Below are 12717 nucleotides of genomic sequence, written 5' to 3'. Positions count from 1 at the left end.
CTATGAAGCGCCATTGTAGATAAGTGATCATATAATCCTCTGTTCTAGATATCAGCCGGACAAATACATGGAACATGGTCTTGCTTATTGTCCAGCATATGTTTCCCGATTTCCGATTTGTTTGACATAGAACTTAACTGAACACATCAATTTAGTTATGACCGGGCCCGGTACATAGGTCAAAACAAAATCATCGAGGGGCCCAGATATCGCTTCTAATCCTAGAAGGAACAGATAAACTTCGACTCATATGTTTGCTCTACTACTTGTTGAATTACACACAAAAGCACGGTTTATAACATCGAGTTACCAATGCGTTTTCGTGCAATCAATGCATAACCAACTCATAGGCAACAAAACATATCTCTAGGTTTGAAGACTTATTAGATATTACCGTCTCACGATCACTCGAGATAAATTCGATGAAGTGATACAAGTGAGCGTGGGTTGAATCCAATACTCAGAACTTATGAGCACTCATGAGTGTTGTAGCCCCGCTTTGTCTAACATCTTAGACCTCTACAAGCCAACCCATGACAGTCTTGATTCATATCTACTTCCAACATATGACCGACTGTGGAGAGTTTGAATAATATGATATAAACCATAACATAATTATTCTGGAAGTCAAAACATGCAAAAAGAAATAATAGTAAACAATTGACAAGAGATAGCAACACTTTACTCATAAATAACAGCTTTTATTTATCATCAAATGTCAATTACATTTTACAAATTTCAAGATTATCTAACTACTAAAACTAATATCATCCTTCAGCCCTATGCTCCGACCATTCTGGAGATGCTTAGCCCAAGTCAGTCCCTTCGTGAGGGGATCTGCTGGGTTCTCATCCGATGATACCCTCTTTGCCACGAGGATTCCTTCTTCTATTCGATGTCTGATGAAGTGATATTTTATGTCAATGTGTCTGGATCTCCCATGATCTCTTGGTTCCTTGGCTAAGGCAACCACACTATTGCTGTCACAGAAAATTTCCATTGGCTCCTTTATAGCTGGTACAACTCCAAGGTCTCCGATGAAGTTCTTTAGCCATATAGCCTCCTTTGCTGCCTCGCTTGCTGTTATATACTCTGATTCACAAGTGGAATCAGCCACTGTCTCCTGCTTGGAACTTTTCCAAGTAATTGCCCCTCCATTTAGAGTAAAGACCCAGCCCGACTGAGAGCGGAAATTATCCCTGTCAGTCTTAAAGCTAGCATCACTGTACCCTACAACTCTCAAGTCCTCACTGCCACCGAGGGTAAGGACCCAGTCCTTAGTCCTCCGTAGGTACTTGAGGATATTCTTTACCGCAGTCCAGTGTGTCTTGCCAGGGTTCCCCTGATACCTGCTAACCATGCTCAAAGCAAAGGCTACATCAGTTCGAGTACACGTCATAGCATACATGATCGATCCTACAGCTGAAGCATAAGGTATTCGACTCATTTCTGCTATCTCAGCCTCAGTACTAGGGCTTTGTGTCTTACTCAATCTGGCGTTACTCTGGATGGGTAACTCTCCTTTCTTGGAGTTATGCATGTTGAACCTTTTCAACACTTTGTCCACATAGGTGCTTTGACTAAGTCCAATTAGTCTTTTACTCCTGTTTCTCAAAATCCTTATTCCTAGGATATAGGCAGCTTCTCCAAGGTCCTTCATAGCGAAACACTTCCCAAGCCAGGACTTTACTTCCTGCAGGGTTGGGATGTCATTTCCTATGAGTAGTATGTCATCCACATATAGTACCAAAAAGCTGACTATACTCCCACTAGCCTTGATATAGACACAAGATTCATCTTCACTCCTTGAAAAGCCAAATTCTTTGACTTTCTCATCAAAGCAAAGATTCCATCTGCGAGGTGCCTGTTTTAATCCATAAATGGATTTCTCGAGCTTACACACTCTACTGGGGTACTCTGTACTGACAAAACCCTCTGGATGAACCATGTAAACATCTTCAGCCAACTTTCCATTTAGGAAAGCGGTTTTGACATCCATTTGCCATAGTTCATAATCATGAAATGCAGCAATGGCTAACAGAACCCTAATAGACTTAATCTTGGCCACTGGTGAAAAGGTCTCATCATAATCAACTCCCGGAGTTTGAGAATAACCCTTTGCAACCAGTCGTGCCTTATAAGTGTGTACATTACCATGCATGTCGGTCTTCTTCTTGAAGATCCATTTGCACCCAACTATCTTACGATCAGGTACATTGTCAACCAAGTTCCAAACTTGATTGTCATACATGGACTGTATCTCGCTATCCATAGCCTCTTTCCATTTAGCAGCCTCAGGGCCTGCCATAGCTTCCGTGTAGCTGTTAGGCTCATCCAGATTTACCAGTGTGTTATCACTGATAAGTGTCTCACCTTCTACAGTAATATGAAAACCATAATAATGCTCAGGTGCATTCCTAACTCTGGTGGAACGCCTCAGAGGTATAGATTCTTCAGTCGGCTCAACAGGAGTTTCCTCCTCGGGTTGAGGGCTAGGGTTTGAGGTTCCTTCACCACTTGACTCTTGAATTTCCTCAAGGTCAATTTGCCTCCCACTGTCTTCTTGGCTCATGAATTCTCTCTCTCGAAAGAATCCTCTTCTTGCTACAAAGACCACATTATCACTGGGTCTGTAGAAGATGTAACCAAATGATTTTTGTGGGTAGCCGATGAAAATACACCTTTCGCTTCGGGGTTCGAGCTTATCGTGAGTCTCGCGTCTCACGAAAGCCTCGCAACCCTAAATCTTGATGTGGTCTAGCTTGGGAACTTTTCCAGTCCACACCTCGTGAGGTGTTTTGGCAACCTTCTTTGTAGGGACTAGATTAAGGATATGGGCGGCAGTCTCTAAGGCATACCCCCAAAATGAGATTGGTAGCGAAGCTTGACTCATCATGGAACAAACCATGTCCAACAAGGTCCGATTGCGCCTCTCAGCTACACCATTCAACTGTGGTGTCCTAGGAGGTGTCAATTGTGAGACAATCCCACATTCCTTTAGATAGTCAAGGAACTCAGTACTAAGATACTCACCACCACGATCGGATCGAAGCATCTTAATGTTCCTGCCCAACTGATTCTCCACTTCTTGCTTAAACTCTTTGAATTTCTCAAAGGTTTCTGACTTATGCTTGATTAGGTAGACATATCCATATCTACTAAAATCATCAGTAAAAGTCACATAGAACCGATTAGCATCTCTTGTGGCGGTTCTGAAGGGTCCACACACATCCGTATGTATGAGGTCCAACAAACCTTCACCCCTAGCACAAGTGCCAGTAAAAGGTGACTTTGTCATTTTACCAAGCAAACAAGATTCACAACTATCATCTGACTTTAGGTCAAATGACTCCAAGACTCCATCCTTTTGGAGTTGGCCTATGCGTTTCTTGCTTACATGTCCAAGACGACAATGCCATAAGGATGGTTTATCTAAGCTAGTGGAAGAGTTAATACACAATACATTATTTCCTAGATTATCTACAACAGATACAGTTTCATACACGCCATCACAAGGTAATGCTTTAAAATAAAGAACATTATTAAAGAAAGCATCAATACTACCATTATTATTATCAAAATAAAAGGTATAACCTTGTTTATACAATGAATGAAAGGAAATAACATTTCTTGCCATTTCTGGCGAATAATAACATTTATTCAAATCTAATGTAAACCCACTATTTAGCACTAAGGAATAAACTCCTATCTTGGTGACAGGTGAAGCTTTCCTGTTTCCCATGATCAAGTTTATCTTTCCCTGCTCCACATTCTCACTTCTTTTTAGTCCCTGCAAATCACAACATATGTGAATACCACAACCTGTATCAAGGACCCAAGACTTAGAATGAGGTGAGTTATTAGACAATATAGTGTATATACCTGCATGGTTGGGTTTTACTTTCCCATCCTTCAAATCTTGCTGGTACTTTGGGCAGTTTCGCTTCCAGTGCGACTTTTCATGGCAATAGAAGCATTCAGCCTCATTAGGGTTAGCAGAAGGAGTGACAAAACCTTTCTTGGTTTCGCTTGAAGAGGAGCCTTCAAGGGTCTTACCCTTGGTACCCTTAAAAGGGTTCTTTCTCTTCTTCCCTTTGCCATGCCCGATTGCCAAGACATTGGCCGCAGTTGGAGTAGGAGTAGGAGTAGTAACAACCGACTTACCCTTTAGACCACTTTCGACGGTCTTCAAGAGTCCTTGAAGTTTGTTGAGGGTGACTTCTTCCTTGTTCATGTGATATGTCATGCGGAATTGATCATAACACGATGGCAAGGAGTGCAAAATGATGTCTATTGCTAACTCCTCAGGGAAGTTCACATTCAACTTCAGTAAACGGTCCACATACCTTTGCATTTTCTGCATGTGGCCCGTGATGGGTTCACCATCCTTCATTCGGGTTGTTATCATGGAGGAGATTATTTCATATCGCTCTTGACGAGCACTTTGATGGTAGCGGTCCATCAAGTCCTGGTGCATCTCAAAAGGATAATAGTCCTCATACGACTTTTGGAGCTCGGCTGTCATGGTGGCCATCATGATGCATGCCACTTTTGTAGCATCTCTTTCATGTACCTCATATTCAGCAAGCTCTTCAGGAGTAGCAGTTGGCTCGGGTACCTTCAGCTCCTTGTCGAGAACATATTCTTTGTTCTCATACCGAGTGACCATCCTGATGTTTCTGATCCAATCTGTAAAGTTGGACCCATCAAATATGACTCTCCCACAAAGATTCATGAGAGAGAAGGAGCTAGTAGGGTTTGATCCAGAAGCATTGTTATTGGAAGACATCTGATAAGAAGAGGGAATAGATTAGATTAGATATAGAGATAGTCCTTAACAAAACACCCAAATGTAATATTAAGGCTAGGACCCAACACAATATTTTATAACTTAGAAGAGGGATGCCGTAATCTAAGCTATAAGATATTTGAAGGTAGGTGAATGACGATTCACCAATTTCCACCATGAAAAACGAAATATTTAATTAGGTTTTAATTGGTTTAGAAACTCCTAGATTCTTTGAGATTCATTTAACTTTCTTCAATGGCATGTTTCAATCTCGAGTGTGCCCTTCAAGTTTCGTGACTGGGATGCCGAGGATCACAAAACAAGGTGTGAAGTAACCATGCAAATTACTTGGTACCCTTAATGTATTACCCCTCAATCGATGTGCCGGTTAACCACACACGCTCCATCGATACTATGATAAACATTAAGTCACCATTTACCTACCTTGTTAACTTCAAGTTAGTGTGTCGGTTAACCACACACGCTCCACTAACGACTTAAACAAAGTGTAAAGTGTAATTTCATGGATTAGCACCTTATTCACATTTTCCTAAAATAACTAGGATTGGGAATTCAATAAAGTTTAGTTACTTTAGTATTATCATTATACTTTTAATGAGAATTTATAAGTCCTTGTCCTACCCGTTCGGCTAACGACCCTCCACCGATCAAGGAAGCGGTGGGTGAGAGTGGACACCCATTAAGTTGTCATTTTATAGGCAACAACCTTATACCCCCCTTATAGACCGGCTTCGTGAATGAGACATACTAGCGGTAAGACGACTTGATCTTATACATATATAAATATTATTAAACTTATAATATTATAAAGTATAAGGGTTGAATTTTAACTTTTAAAATTCTAGGGGTTGGAACTAAAGTTTTTAATATGACTTTCCATGTTCCAAAACTTAAGGGCAAGTTTTGTAAACTTTCAAAACTTTTCATTTCTCATAACTTATGAGTTAATGGTTATTAAAAATGAAGACTCTTCATTTTTTTGTAACCTATGTGTTCTTTTAATGGTTATTTATAAATGTGACTTTTGGTTATCCATAACTTAAGAACTAGTTATGGACTCCATTAAAACACATAGAGATCAATAATTAATCTAATCAATTATTAGCACATAATTTCTATGATCTTCTAAACTCATATGTTTATGAATGTTCATATCAAAAATTTCAAGAATCGTAAGTATATATACAAAACCTGAAATTCTGATACGAGCTTTTGAACAAAACTTCGATTTTCAAGTTTTTTTTTTTTGCATCAAGTATCATATAAACAAACCAGGCTCTGATACCACTGATGGGTTTTGAGCATTCTAACACTCCTATGGTGTACATGCAACCCTAGAAACCTTGGATCTATGTTTGACTAAGATACATGCAAATAATTATTTTTACAAGGTTCTTATCCTAACTAGCATGGCATGGGGTACTTGAATCAAATAAAGCTAGTAGAATTACTTACCTTGTAGTTGTAGTTGATTGCTTGGAGTTTGAGAGCCTAGCACCAATAGTGTGGATGCCTCAAATGGAAGTCACAAAACACCACAAACTTGGATACTTGAGAGAATAGTCACAACCTTTCTTGAAATCGGCCCTCTTAGTTTTCTCACATCAACTAGTGTGATTTCAAGAACCAAAGCCTCCTTTATATAGTGTGGTGGATTAGGGTTACATCCATGTAAACCCTAATACCCATGTCTTTTCATTTCCATGAGATCCATGGGTTAAAGCTCCATGGAGTATCCATGGACTTTCCATGCAAGCCTAGCCCATTCCAAATAAGCATTAGCCCACACTATATAAATACAAGAGTCCATATTTAATTAGTCATACTTTTGATCTCTAAATTAATTCTAAATTAATTATAGATCAACACTAATTAAATAATATGATTTTATATTAATATATTAGAACTTATAATATATTAATAAATCATAACTTATACTATTCTCAAAAGATTATCCATAAATTGTTCGGGTGAAGTGCAACCCAAATGGACCATGCCGGGTCGGGTCAAGTACATACCAAATATAGTTATGGACTTAGACACTATCTCCAACAAAATGGTCTATGGATAAACTTGCGAATTCTTATGTGAAGGAAAGTGTGAGGCTTCACGGTGTTTCGTTAACGATTGTATCTGATCGTGACAGCCGTTTTACCTCAAGGTTTTGGAGGAGTCTATAAGAGGAATTGGGTACCAAGTGTGTTTGAATACAGCTTACCATCCACAAACCGATGGTAAGAGCGAACGAACAAGTCAAACATTGGAGGATATGCTGAGAGCATGTACCCTGGAATTCCAAGGTAACTGGGGTAAACACTTACCTCTAGTAGAATATTCCTATAATGATAGTTTCCACTCGAACATCTAGATGGCACCTTATCACGCTTTGTATGGAGAAAAGTGTCGAACGCCGTCATGTTGACTGGAAGCGGGGGAAAAGCAGTTTATGGGACTTGAAATAGTCCATCGGACTGCTGAAAAGTTGAAAGTGATTAGGGAAAGGAGGTTAGCTTCTCAAAAGAGCTATGCTAACAAGAAAAGACAACCGATATCATTTGAAGTTGGAGATTCGGTTTTACTTAAAGTCTCGCCGTGGAAGGGACTTATAAGATTTGGTAAAAGAGGAAAGTTGAGTCCAAGGTTTATTGGACCATTTTAAAGTTCTTCTGAGAATCGGGAATCAAGCTTACAAGCTAGAATTACCGGAAGAACTGGAGGGTATTTATAATACCTTTTATGTGTGTTATTTGAGAAAATTTACGGGAGATGTGCCCGACATAATTCCCATTTCTGAATTAAGGTTGGATGAAAACAAGAGGTTGATTAAAGAACCTGAGGCAATCATTGACCGTAAGACTAGGAAGTTGTGAAGTAAAATGGTCGATTTAGTGCTTATGTGTTAGAAACATACGAATGCGCCAAATCTCACCTGGGAAACGGAGAGTGACATGAGGAGTCGCTACCCGTATTTGTTTGCTGATGTGTGATTCCGGGGACGGAATCATTCTAAGGGGGAGAGAGTTGTAACGCCCGTGTTTCTAGGCTAGGCATTAATATTGACATAATGGTCTAGGTTAACCTTTGTAACTCATTTAGAAGAAATGAAAAGGAATTATGTGAATTTTATGTGAATTATGTGTTTTATGCTTAATTATTAGGGTTTAATTAATTAAGAATAAAAATGAGCGTCAAAAATTAAATTTTAGATAAAGCCGATATCTATTAAGAAACTGGTAGTGGGCGTGACAAGGATTACGGATATATAAAGAATGCCGAAATCCGAGTTATAACGAAGAAGTTATGACCTGTCGAAGTTTCAGGATAAACCGGCACGATGCCGAATGTCGTAAAAAGTGAGTTTTTGATAAACTACTTTTTAGCCTTAGTGATCAAAACGAAACTTGTAGTTTTCGTTAAACCGAGAATAGGTATAAAAAGAACGCCCAAATCTGACTTCGTATGAGGAAGTTATGATTTTTCGAAGTTTCAGCTTAGCAGTAGACAGCTAAAAACTCGAATTTTAGATCGAGTGATTTTTATCCGACATGATCTAAACGAGAATCGAAGGTCTCGTGATTAGTAGCACAACGGCAAAAAGTCTGACGAAAACGGACGTTGGATGAAGAAGTCAAAATTAGCCGACGAAGTCTAAACAAAAGTTGTAGAGCGTAATTTTACCTACGCGTTCATATAAAGAACGTCAAAAACGGAGCTCGTATGCGAAAGTTGTGGATTTTAGAAGTTTTGACGCGAAAATCGAGAAATTATTTTAAAATCCGAGAAATTCCGCATAGGCCACGTGGCACCTTCTGATTGGACCGCAGCCTCGCGTGGCACCCGCTGATTGGTCCGAAGTCGTCACCCTCTTTCCCCATTGGACCGAAGTTCGGTCCACTTAGAAGCCTCCACCTGTCCGAGCTTCGCACGTGGCCTTCGTAGGAGCTGCCCCGTGTCCGACCTTGCTGAGTCATCCGAATCGTGGCACGTCCGAAGACCGACGCGTGTTTGCTGACTCCTCGCATCCGAAGCCACCTGCCTCGCCTCGCATCGGACACCTGGCCTTCGGATTTGCTGTCGCGTGTCCTCGGTGATGACTCCCTTCTCTTGGCCGACTTCAGATTCTCCCCTATAAATAGAGGGCATGCGAGATTGCCCGGGTACTTTTGGGAATTTGGCATTTTCACCCCCCTTTTTCAATATTTTAGCCATTTTCGCTTCCCCCGATGCCCCGAGATCATTTCCAATGCCCGGAACACGTCCCGGAGTGCCCGAAGGCCCGGAAAATTTATCTTTTCGGTTTTGAAGCCCGACCTTTCGCAGAGCCCAGTTTCTCAATAAAACTCCCGGTTTTATTAGAAACGATTGTTTTAGGAAACGAATTGCTGCCCGATTTTCATTAAAACAAGTGAGTGTGTAGTTACTTTCACCTTACACATGTATATGAAGTATTTTCTTTAAAATACGTGCCATGTGTAATTATATTGATTGTTTAATTAAGGTGACTGTTGAATACATGTTTTATACAAGTTTTAAACTGTATATATATTTTTATCTACAAATATGTTGGGTAAAACATGGATAGATGAATTAGATGATGAGTGATGAGAGGTATCGATGTTTAAGATGATCTAGTCATCTAGCAGAGTATAGACAACGGCTACAGACTATTTTAGATAGTCTAGTGGAACGTTAGTAGACTTGTAATCGGTACGTATGTTTGAACTATATGTTCATAAAGTGTTCTTGAACTATATGTTCATTAGGTATTTTTGAACTATGTGTTCATCCATTAGTTCTTCCTTTTGACACTATTACGTGTTGGGGTACGGGAGCGTACGGGAGTACTTTATCAGTATTTTCCCTATACTTTTATTTGGAAGAGCTTTGGAGTCTTTGTTCTTTTATGAAGTGATCGGACGAACTTCATGAGTTAGTGATATAGATTATGAGTTAAATAGTTGGTGTGTGATAAAATAAAGTGATGAGATGTCTCGATGTGATTTGAGATTCAGTCATCTAGCGGAGTTTGGATGACGACCACGGACTTTCTAGACAGTCCAGTAGGAAACATTAGCAGGCCCGCAACCTATAGGTGTTAATGAACTTGAGTTTTCATTCGTTGTACTCTATTCCCCTCATGATTGCCTTTAGTGCATGTGTGGCTGGGGAAACCCCTTAGTATGTTCATCAGCTGTATGGAAAACCCATTGACATGTATTGCGGGGGGAAACTCCCGTGGGAAATACCGTCGATGAATAAGAGCTATGGACTAGCACATGGCGACGATGTGACTTCGTGCCTATTTGACATAAATTGCTGAAGGAAAGCAATGTTGTCAACTTGTTGGTTGTTTTATGTTAGGATGTCTTGTTTGACATAACTTGCTGAGGGAAAGCAATGTTGTCACCCCGATGTTTGTTTTATTTGACATAACTTGCTGAGGAACCCCCAAAGCAATGTTGTCACCCTTAGTGATAATCCTTAGGCTAGGTCCCTTGTGATAGTTGTTTTAGGGACGTAAAGTGAGGATAATGGAATGGGTAATTAGGGTTATTTTTGGTTGATGAAATTAATAAATTTATTATTGACTGAGAACTTAATAAGTTTATTATTTATTGTGGGTTGAAAACCCTATATGCTCACCAGGCTCCCAAGCCTGACCCACTCAGTTTATTTGTATCACAGGTATCGATACGAAGTTGCTTTACACTGAGAGATTAAAAGAGAAGTAGATCACTAGTGTAAATGAATGTAAGTTTTGTTTATGCTTATGTTTTTGTATTGACAATGACATCCCAATGGTTTAAGTGAATAAAATTCATTTCTTCGGAAATGAGTTGATAACATAGTTATCATGTTTATCTGGGAACAAATTCCGCAACACTTTTAATCTAATGATTACTCTGAAATTATTTTAAAAGCATAAATTAAATCGGTCTTTTCTGGCCGTGAAATTGGGGATGTAACATGATGGCTTAGGGTTTACAGGGAGACAGGAGGTAGAAAATGAAGGGAGATCTATAGGAGAGAGTATCAGAGAGGAGAGTCGATTGAGAAGATGAAAGATAGATAAAATGTAGAAAGAACGAGGCGGGTTTTCAAAATTTCAGGGATTTCGTTTCCCCCCTTGTCCATTAAATGCGCGTTTCATTAAAATTTATAAAGCGACAGGTATAGACGATGCACCTTTAAGATAAAGCGCCCTCCGTGTTTTTAATTTTTTTTCTTGAGACACTAAATTAAGGGCACGTAATATGCGTGACGTAAATCCTTAAAATTTTTGAAGAGATGACACTATTTTAAGGACGCTCTCTTTTGCGTAACATAAATCAGTGTGTGTCGTAAATTGCGTGTCATTAAAGGCATATATTCTAGTAGTGGTTATTCAAATCATCCATAGTCAATCATACTTTGGAAGTAGGTATTGAGACAAGACTGTCATGAATGGGTGTGTAGTTTGTCTAGGTGTTTTAGACATAGCTGCAGTGTTCATGAGTGCTCCTGGAATAAGATTCGAGTACTGGATTCAACTCCCGCTCATTTGAATCACTTCATGGATTTTATCATGAGTGATCATGAGATGATAATATGTTATATTCTTGAAACGGAGACATGTGAGCTGTAGTTACAAGTCGGTTGCACATTGAGATATGTAAACGCACCAGTAACTTGGATGTTATAAAACATATTGTTGTGTGTAATTTGATGAGTAAGTACAATCAAGCATTTGGGTCAAAGTTTATCCGCTCCTTTTACCCCATGAGGATAAAAGCGATATATGTGGGCCCCTCAATGATTTAATGATGACAACCCTAAGTGCTCGGTCTGGCCTGGACTGATTTGATTTGTTCAATTAGTCGGTCATCATAAATCGGAAATCGAGAAACAACAAATGGACAGAAAGAATGATTATAATCCATGTCTCAGTCCATATGATATCTATAATGGAGTAATATATGATCCCTTATCTAATGGACGCGTCATTGACTAGGTCAGAGTTCGACAGCGGCTTTTAAGAGCTACGATTACTAGTCCGGATTTTAGAGTCGTAATTGCAATAATAGTTATTAGACTTATCCAAATGGAAGACTGTTGGATTAGGTGTCTAAGCCCATAACTATAATTGGTATGTACTTGACCTGAGAGTAGCATGGTCCATTTAGGTTGCATATCATCAGGACAAATTGTTAGGATGGACTTTTGAGAAGAGGTTATTTATGGTTTATTAAGATATTATAAGTTCTAATATATTAATATGAAATCATATGATTTAATTAGTATTGATCATGAATTAGTTTGGAATTAATTTAGTGATCAAAAGAGACTAATTAAATCAATGGGGACTAATTGTGTAAATTAGTTATATTTATATGTTGGGCTTATGATCCATGTTGGACTAAGTTTATGTATGGATACATAAAGAGTTGGGCCACATGAACCATGGATCATAAACCATGGGTATGGATTAGGGTTAACCCATGACCCTTGGAATCCTACATATTAATATGTTGCTCCATGACCAAAATCGTGTGCATCTATTCTTAGAGAACTATGTGCTGATTTTGTGTGAAAGGAATACTCTCTCAAGTTATCCTTTGTCCTAGATGTGTTGTGATTCCATTTGAGGCATTCATACTATTGGTGCTAAGCTCTTAAAGGTTCAAGGATTCCAACTACACTAAAAGGTATGTCATATAACTTGTATTTCATGTTGTTTATGCTTCATTGTATGCTAGTTAGGATGATGCTTTGGAATATTGAATGTATGCATGTATAATAGAGAAAACATAGATCCAAAGCATCTAGGGTTGCATGTACACCATAGGAGTGTTAGAATGCTCAAAACCCTTCAAATATAACAATAATGTTATATTTATATTGAAAATTCAAATTAGAATATATAACAA

This window comes from Lactuca virosa, chromosome 3 (assembly GCF_052849685.1).
Source record: "Lactuca virosa cultivar CGN04683 chromosome 3, Lactuca_virosa_CGN04683_v6, whole genome shotgun sequence".
Taxonomy (NCBI): Eukaryota; Viridiplantae; Streptophyta; class Magnoliopsida; order Asterales; family Asteraceae; genus Lactuca; species Lactuca virosa.
This window is presented reverse-complemented; position numbering follows the sequence as displayed.